Source organism: Ursus maritimus, unplaced genomic scaffold (assembly GCF_017311325.1).
Source record: "Ursus maritimus isolate PB19 unplaced genomic scaffold, ASM1731132v1 scaffold_12, whole genome shotgun sequence".
Lineage (NCBI taxonomy): Eukaryota > Metazoa > Chordata > Mammalia > Carnivora > Ursidae > Ursus > Ursus maritimus.
In genome coordinates, this window is record NW_024423564.1 from 29,397,513 (window position 1) to 29,407,230 (window position 9,718).

Here is a 9,718-nt window from a genome sequence, read left to right on the forward strand (position 1 = left end):
CCCCTCTCACATCTCAGTGGGCTCGGGAGAGAATATGAAGGCTTCTCCTTCTCCGATAACGATAATAAATCTTTGCCCAGGTGGATGCCCATATCTGCATTCCGCTCCATTTCCACCTCCCCTCAAAAGGCCTCCTGGCTGCAAATGACTGCCTTCTTCAGATTTTCCCCCAGTTCTTGCAGCCAACTCCTCTTTGTTGATTACCTGCCCCTTCTCCTTTACAGTTGCAGGGGTGGAAATGCTAAGTGGAATTTAGGAGCTGAGAGACTTGCAGTGTCATGGATTTCCTACATTTTGAAGGTTCTGGCGCCACTGGGGAGCCCCCAAAGCGTCTGGGGCCTGGAGGAGAAGTGTTCCAGGGTGTGCAGCTTTACCTGAAATGGGAGGGAAAGTTTTCTATAGAGCAATATGTATTTATAATGCCGCCTCAGGAGAGAGGAGTTAGGTATTGGTGGTACTTTGTTTCTCCAGTCCTGTGCGACAAAATCAGAGTGCTCATCCTGAAGAACTAGTCTACCTAATGTCGACCTTAAAAAAAAAAAAAAGAGGCAAGCTCAAAATTGTCAAAAAGATTAGTTTGGGAGTAGCAGAGGAATTGCAATTTGGGACATGCTAATTGTAGCAAGCTACAGGCAAGTGTATTGAGGGTTTGGGGCAGGCCATATTTATGGGCAGAGAATGTAAAGAGGGGAGAGCACAGTTAGCATCTGTTAAAAAAAACAAAAACAAAAACCGGAGACCAGCTTTGAAAATTCCCTGAGCAGACAAAACCAGTCCAGTCATACAAATAAAGCTCAATCCAGCTTATTTTGTGAGATCAACCGTACCTGGGTCATTTCTTGTTCATGTCCCTGGAAACCATAAGCAAAAATTTCCCAAGGTTGATAATGAAGCAACTCCTGACCAACTCCTAATCAACTTAAGAAAATTCCAACATTATCAGTTTTTTATAAATCAGGAGATTATGGGAAATCAGTCTCTCAGCCCCTAAATTTTGTTTTCCTGAGCGCACATATATAAGATTTTACATTTTATTTTATTTTTTTTAAAGATTTTATTTATTTATTTGACAGAGAGAGAGACAGCCAATGAGAGAGGGAACACAAGCAGAGGGAGTGGGAGAGGAAGAAGCAGGCTCCCAGCGGAGGAAGGAGCCCGATTTCGGGGCTTGATCCCAGGACCCTGGGATCAGGCCCTGAGCCGAAGGCAGACGCTTAACGAGTGAGCCACCCAGGCGCCCCAAGATTTTACATTTTATATCCTCTGGTTCCATGTTAGATTGAAATTCTTTTACATTTCCCCCTTTTGATCAAGATCTTTCATAGAAAGTACCATTGATCAATTATGTCATTCAGGTGTTGCTTGTTAATTTCTGTCAGAAGTATAGTTCTTTATAGGTGGATTGTATTGTATGTCCTATGAAGGTGAGAAGGACCATCCTCAGGTGTCTTGTCTCAGGGAGGAAGGAAATGATATGGAATTTCTTTGGGCTCATTTGAATAAGAGGATTGAAATGAAAAATCTCAGTTATGTCCCTCTAAGGTGGACCATTTAGTTTCCATGGTCAGTTGAGTTTCAGGAAGGGTCTTTGAAAGGAAAATAATTTTATTTTGTACATACATTTGGGAAGAAGGTATTTGTTTACTAATACAAACCAGTAGAAATTTAGTTAAAAAGATCAGACTGAGGACCAAAAGCCCAATGATAGTTATTGATTGAAATATACCTCTCAGGGCGCCTGGGTGGCTCAGTCGGTTAACTGTCTGCCTTCAGGCTCAGGTTGTGACCCCAGGTTCCTGGGATCCAGCCACATTGGGATCCCCACTCAGTGGGGAGTCTGCTTCTCCCTCTTCCCCTGCCCCTCCCCAAGCATGTGCTCCTGCGTTCTCTCTCTCTCTCTCTCTCTCTCAAGTAAATAAATACAAAATCTTAAAAAGAAAAAAGAAATATACCTCTCAACCAGTTTCCCAATTGTCTATGTTAAATAGATTGCAAATGTCCCAAGTTCTGGGAGGTTGGCCAACTTCTGCTAGCAGCTTGATACTGTCTTTTGTTATTTTTAGTTCTTGTGTTATTTTCCATGATTTATTGACATAAAAATAACATTCTTCTCCAAGTAAGGTGAAGGATCTCCCCTGTGGAGCAGTGAGGAGGTTTAGGGCTCTGTGGTTTTGTAGGATTACTTCCGCAAGGCTATCTATTTGTGTTTGTTGATATTCAAAAGCTTGAATAGAAACACTGGAAGTGGTAGACATGACTGTAGAAGGATTATGAATTGCTTTTTCAAGGTTTGCTATTCTGATCTAAGGAAAAAAAGCTCTGACAAAAGCATGTCCCAAACCCTTTCTGTCGACCATAGGGTTATAGCTAGGCAGCCACCCAAAATTATAACATTCCCAGTTCCAACATGTCCTTTTAAGTTGCTAAGAGAAAGACCCCAGAGTAGGTATATAAGCAGTAGAAGGAAGAGTTTTTCTAATTTTGTCATTAAGGGTGAGGGTAATGATCCTACAACCTCCGTGCCAATGAAGGGGAAGTGTAGAATATATGTTTCTTCCACATAAAAGAAACACCCAGTGTCTTCTAAGAGTAAGGCATAGTTGGGTCCCTTTGTCCAGATTCTTATTCCTGGAATGAAAGAGGAAATTTCATGATCATAAATAAAATTATTTATACAGAGCACATGATAATCTGGTTTATGAACATTACAGGAATGGTTATGTGGGCATCTTAAATATCTATAGAAGTGGAAGAATGTATATTTGAAGCAAGGTTTTGGTGGAGGGCAGGAAGATATCTAGGGGAAAAGTAAGTTAAGTTTCCACCATTCATCAGACTTTTGGTCAATTCCCAATGAAGTACCATTGAGTGAGAACATATTAGCTTCCCATTTTGTGGTATTATTATGTTTTTCATTGCCTCACCATAGAGATATATTAATGGAAGAGATGATATGGTCTTCTGGATTCCAATTAGGAGGTGAATTCATGTTCATTTGGATCATTTAAAATACTATAGTCACAAATATTTAATGGGAGATACCCTAGAATTTTGCCATTTCTGTCATTGTTTTTGAAACATGAAGAAAAAATTGGGGTAAGAGTCCAGACCTGAGTGAGAGATAATCCTTTATGGGTGGAGGCACCCAAGGGAAAGCCATAGTATTTGGTACCAGTCTTCTAGAAGGAAGGACATGTGTGGCTCCGAAGTTACCAAAGGAAAATCCTACATCTTTACCAGATTGATTTTGTCATCCTTCTAAACATAGTGGCCAGGCCACCAATTCAGATTTATCATGGGTAATATTTGCTCTGACACAAATTTAAAAATCAATAATTTTAGCAGAATCAGAGAGTTTTTGTAATGTGGGGATGAAAGGATATGTTAAACTTCTAGTAAAGGACAGTAGAAAAACTAAAAGAACAGTCAAAGGCCTGAAAGACAATGATTTAACTAAACATAGAGTAATTTTAAAAAGAACAGGAAATGGGGCGCCTGGGTGGCACAGCAGTTAAGCGTCTGCCTTCGGCTCAGGGCGTGATCCCGGCGTTCTGGGATCGAGCCCCACATCGGGCTCCTCCGCTAAGAGCCTGCTTCTTCCTCTCCTACTCCCCCTGCTTGTGTTCCCTCTCTCACTGGATGTCTCTATCTCCATCAAATAAATAAATAAATAAAATCTTTAAAAAAATAAAACAAAAAGAACAGGAAAGTTTTATAGGTATGGTCCAGATATCTTGAGAAAGCTGTCCATTCCAGATTCCATCTGCTTTAGTTCCTAGAAATGTTCAGTTCCAGGTCACCCATTGGTGTATAGGTTCATTCAGATTTGGGGGCTTTCTTTACATGTGATACATGAATCCCAGGCAACTATTCCTTGAAGTCTGGCTGCACAGGGATTAGTTAATAATACAAGGTAGGGACATTTTCAGCAAGGTTGAAGAGTCTTTTTGGAGATGTCTTTTCCAATAGACAAAATCTCCAGGCTATAAGGTGTGATGTTTGATGTCTTCATCTCCAGGGAGTGCACTGTTGAAAGATTGTTCTACCAGAATGTGATTATTCTCTATGGACTTGATCGGGTCTTTGCAAAATTAACGTATACCCTCCTCCTTTGTTAGTTGTGGGTTAAAAGAACCAGGGGTTATGGGGCGCCTGGGTGGCGCAGTCGTTAAGTGTCTGCCTTCGGCTCAGGGCGTGTTCCCAGAGTTCTGGGATCGAGCCCCATGTCAGGCTCTTCCGCTGGAAGCCTGGTTCTTCCTCTCCCACTCCCCCTGCTGTGTTCCCTCTCTCGCTGGCTGTCTCTGTCAAATAAAGAAATAAAATGTTTTAAAAAAAAAAAAAAAGAACCAGGGGTTAAGTGCATTGGCTATCCTGTAATTATTTTATTTTATTTTAGATTTATTTGTTTTAAGAGAGAGAGAATGAGAGAGAGAGAGAACATGTGGGGGCAGGGCAGGAGCAGAGGGAGAGGGAGAATCTCAAACAGGCTCTGCTCACAGAGTCCGACTCGGGGCTCAATCCCATGACCCTGAGATCATGACCTGAGCCAAAATCAAGAGCTGGAGGCTCAATTAACTGAGCCACCCAGGCGCTCCCTGTAATTATTTTAAAAGGTGAAAGTTTATGCATACAAAAGGAAGTAGATCTAAGATTTAGAAGAACCAATGATAATGCTTTTCTCAAGAAGCATCAAGTATTTTGATGGTTTCCATTAATTTAGCTGAGTCAATAATTCCATTTTTATGTTAGACCAGTCCTGAAGATTGAAGACGATAAACACGATGAAAATATTGCAGAACTGGCCAGACAGCACAGATTTGTCAAAGTATTTGACCATAAAATGGATTTCCTGGTCTCTTTCAAGACCAAGGGGGAATAATCTTTTCCAACAACATTTTAGGTACAGAAGAGTTACCTGTCTACACGGTAAATCTTCAGTCCAATATGAAAACATATAAACCATTACTGGAACTGGAATATACTTATATGCATGAGATGGGGGCAATTGTATGATATCCATTTGCCAAACCTCGAATGGTTCATTGGGTAAACTAAAATATTGGGGGGCAGTATAGATGAGTTTCCTTCAGTTAAATTTAGGACAGACGGAACAAGCAAAATAAACACTTTTTTGTGCCTTGCAGATGTTTTCCACCAATGTGGATTCATGATCATTATCATTTTATTAGTTGACCAGTGATTTAATTCATGTACGGTAGTTATTAATGGAAATTTTAGGTTTTCTGGCAGGACTAGTAGTCAGAACCAGAGTTTCTTTTCTTGATGACACCAACAGCGTTTAGATCTCCAATTTTGTTTTTCTTTTTTAGGGGCCAATTGTTGTATATCTTTGGTTAGTTCTCTTAGGTCATCACCAGGGGAAGTAGTTTTGTGGACCATGATGGGGGTTTGGTCTATGGATCCCATAAGAGCAGCATTTTTTTGCGAAGACATTGTGAGTGGTTTCCTTTGACTCCCAGAGAGTCAGACTTAGAATGCCCAGGGACTTTAATAATAGCCAGAGCTGCTGGCAGGGGTATAGCATCTAATAAGTCTTGGACACAAGGACCATTTTTAATTTTGTCTCTGTGGGAAGTAAAGAAAGTTTGTTTCCATAACATTCCAAAATCATGGGCTACTCTAAAAGTATATTGACTACTAGCATAGATGTTCGTGGTTTTACCTTTAGCTAGATACATGCTTGAGTAAGAGTGTGTAAGTCAGCTTGTTGGGCTGAAGCAGCCAGCGGTAAGCGTGCAGCTCAATGACCTCCAAGGGAGTTGATATCGCACATCCAGCACACTACTTACCGTTTCCATCCATTCGGTAAGAGCTATCAGTAAATCATGAGAAATCAACATTTGCCAAGGTTTCATGGAAGTTATCATGAGGGGTTAATAGGTAATCTGTCAAAGTCAAACAGTCATGGTGATTTCACCCACGGAATAAGGAAGAAGAGTAGCAGGTTTGAGATTGGTACGACGAACAAGAATGATAGGAGAGGAGGTTAGCAAGGGAATTTCCTAAGAAGGGGCTTGCTGAGAGGTGTCGAGTGTGATGTGAGTTCAAGAGCGCTTCAATGGCATGAGGTATAAGGATGTCAAGGAAGATACTAAAAATGATTTTTTCAGGGCGCTTGGGTGGCTCAGCCATTAAGCGTCTGCCTTCGGCTCAGGTCATGATCCCAGGGTCCTGGGATCGAGCCCCGCATCGAGCTCCCTGCTCGGTGAAGCCTGCTTCTCCCTCTGACACTCCCCTTGCTCGTGCTCCCTCTCTCGCTGTCTTTCTCTGTCGAATAAATAAATAAAATCTTTAAAAAAAAAAAAAAAGAATGATTTCTTCAGTGGCCTTTCCCGGAAAGGCAGTGGAAGCGACAGCCCTAAGGCATGGCGAGGGGGACCATGGGATCTAGTTGTTGGCCGCGGTAACCTAGAGTTTGGTTTAGTAGCCTCCATGTTTTTGGGTAAGTACTCTGAGGGCATTTTCCTCCTTGTCATACACAAAAAGGAAAAAGGGTAGCTGATAGTTTCGATGTCCAAGGACACGTGGATTTATTAAGATTTCCTGCAAGGTTTGAAAAACCAATTCATCTTTGTTTTCCTAGGTAATGGGGTCGGGTTTAGTAGTTTTTAATAAGACACACAGAGGCTGGGCCATGAAGGAGAAGTTTGAAATCGATTGCAAGGGTAACCAGCTCATTCAAGCAAACTCTGTAATTGACATTTGGTTTTCGGTTTTGGGAAGCTCAGGATGCCGTGACACCTACCAGGTCCTAGATGTGACCCTGACTTTGAGATTAAATGTCCTAAATATCGGACTTGGGTTTGAACAAATTGCAACTTTTTCTTTGAGACCTTAGTATCCCTTAGTGGCAAGAGTTTTAACAGGTGAATATTATCTTGTGAGGAGGCCTCAGGGGGGAGCAGAGAAGTAATTCATCTATATCAATATTGTGGTAAGGTGGAGTCCAGAAAATTTTATATTGGCTAAGTCAGCCTTTAAAATTTGTGAGAAGTACAAAGGACTTTCACTAAAAATCCTGGGGGCCTTATTGTCCAGGTATACTCCTGTCTTTCCCAAGTAAAAACAAAAAGATGTTGACTAGCCTTATCGATGGGAATACTAAATAATGTGCTGCGTAACTGGATCAGGGTGAAAAATTTGCCTTTGGTAGGGATGGATGCCACTGATGTATGGGGATTAGGAACAAGATGGCAAGGAAAATAGTGTCATTAATTATTGCTCAGAGGTCTTGGGCAAATCTCTATCTTTGAGCATTAGGTTTTCTTAAGGTAAAGTAGGCGTATTAAAAGGACTAGTGCCGGGAATAATAAACTCCCGTACTTCACAGTCTTCTATGATAGGTTTTACATAAAGCGTCCATGTTTATAGGGTATTGATTAATTTTGGGAAGAGGTTTTGAGGGATCGATTTGGATTTTAAGGGAAAGGGGGGGCACTATGAACTCTGCCCATGTCCATGGAGGAGTTTGCCCATAGACTAGGGGACACTAAATCTAATAATGGAAATGAGTCTGAAGTTTGATCTTCCCTGGTTTGTAAAGTACATGAAAAAGAAAAAGGGTTTGGATGTTCTTGAGGATTTGGTTCAAGGGATTTTAGTTGAGGAGATTTGAACTTAAGAGTTATTTTCTCCCCAATGGCAGCATGATGTTTTTCTAGGAAATCTCACCCTAATAAGTGGACCCGAGCAGATTTATTGAGGAGAAATGGGTGTTTATCTTGCAAAGGTCCCAAGCAAAGGGGTGTAGGTTTAGAAATAGGGTCACATTGTGGTTTATTTGAGATCCCCACTCTTTGAATAAATGTATTACTCTGAGGAAGGGACTGTTGTTTTTGTTTTGTTTTGTTTTTAGGGACTGTTTAATTGTAGTGGGGTTGATAGAGTAGCTCCTGTGTTGATTAATATTGTGAGGGGTTGGTCCCCAACCTGCAGAGTAGTTTCCCCTAGCCTATTTAATGGTAGAATGGGAAACAGTCCTTGTGCTTCCTCAGAGCCCCATTGGGATGAGTCTGACCCTTGGCTGGTGAAAAGCTGTGATTATCTAGACCTTTTTTATTTGTAGCAGTCCTTTCTCCAGTGGCCAGGTTTTGTTTTGGATCTTTCTTTCTATTTTGATTTATTTATTTCTTAAATAATGACAGGGTTTGATAGGGAGGGCTTGGGAGATTCCATCTGTTGAATTTGGAAACTTAAATTTTTAGTTGCCTTTCTTTTGGGTTCATCATCTGGGGTGCAGGTTAAGTGATGAGCTAGACTGAGAAGATTAGGGGAGACATTGTTTCCCAGTCTATGCGAGTTCTATTGACTAACAGAGACAGATCTCCTTTTAAACCATTTATAAACATTCAATCAAAGGCTACACTGAGAGACTCAACCTCTGAAGGTAGTCCAGAATTTAACAACGACGCGGAGTCTACTGTAGCAAGTGTGAACAGATTTGGCAGACTTTGGGGTACATGCCTTAATTCTGTTCCAGTCTACTGGTTTAGAGAAAGCCCTTGGGATGGCAAGATGCAGCCTTTTGACTATGGCATGCACTTGGTCATAGAAAAGAGCTGGTGGTTGAGTTACTTGGAATTCTTAAGATCGTTCAGGGCTTTCCACATTCGCAGTTTTTATCCAATGCTGGGCTTGGCCTTCTCCAACAAGCATGTAGACTAATTAACAAAGAGGAGAAGCGAGGCTGATAAGTCTGAATTAAAATATTGAATTCTTCTGCAAGTCTATGAGGACCCTCAGTTACCTTGGGAAAATATTTTACCATGTGTAGCTCTAAGTTCAGATTTGGTCCATGGGACATAAGAAATTACTGGCTTAGCCGGATCCTCAGAAGGCCTAATTTTAAAAGGGAGAGTTGTAACAGGTTCAGTTGGTAAGGTTTCAGCATTAGAGAAGAAGGGGAGTTCAGATAAACGAAAGGGTTAGAAGAGGACCGAGGCGGATCTAGAAGGGGTGGAGCAATGGGGTTAGGGGCCTGGGCCAGTGTTGCCGTGGAAGAGGCTTCAGATTTTTAAAAAATCTCCTTCTAGTAGTTTATTTGCTTCAGTTACTTAGAAATAGTATTTTGTAAAGGGGCAATTTTAGAATCTTGAATACGTTCAGAAGCCTCTAGGTACCAATTAAAATAGCTATCCCATTTAGATTGTTTAATTCTATTGCTGCAGTCTTCTCATTTAGTCTGGAGAAAAAGCAAGTTTGGGGAGATCAAAAGTTCCCCATAATGGCTACTGAAGTTCTAAATTACCTTTAGTAAGATTGGTCAATTTAGTTAAAAATGCGCATGAGGAGAAGCCATAATTTTTTAACATAAAATGGGCCAGGGTCCCTGAAGAAGGGCCACCGTTAGAGCATTTTAGATGATTGGGATCCTATATTTTAGAGGTTTCCTTGAGAGCAAAAGAAAAAAAAAATAGCCTTACATAGCCTGATGGGTATGCTTTCAGTGTTGGGAATTGTGTTTTGTTTTGTGGTGTGTCCTTCACGGGATACCGTTCCTCGCCCTCCTAGTTGGTCTAATTGTCTGACCCATGACCAGGTGTCCCTTGTTGCGTGGAAATTATGTTGCGTTTGGCAGGCAACCGAATGTCAACCTGGTCTGTCCCTGATTACCTTACCCTTTCATGGGAGCCTTTGGCTTTGGAGACCGAAGTCTTTCATAATGAGGTGGCAAGCGCTCTAGTGGCATTTATTTGCT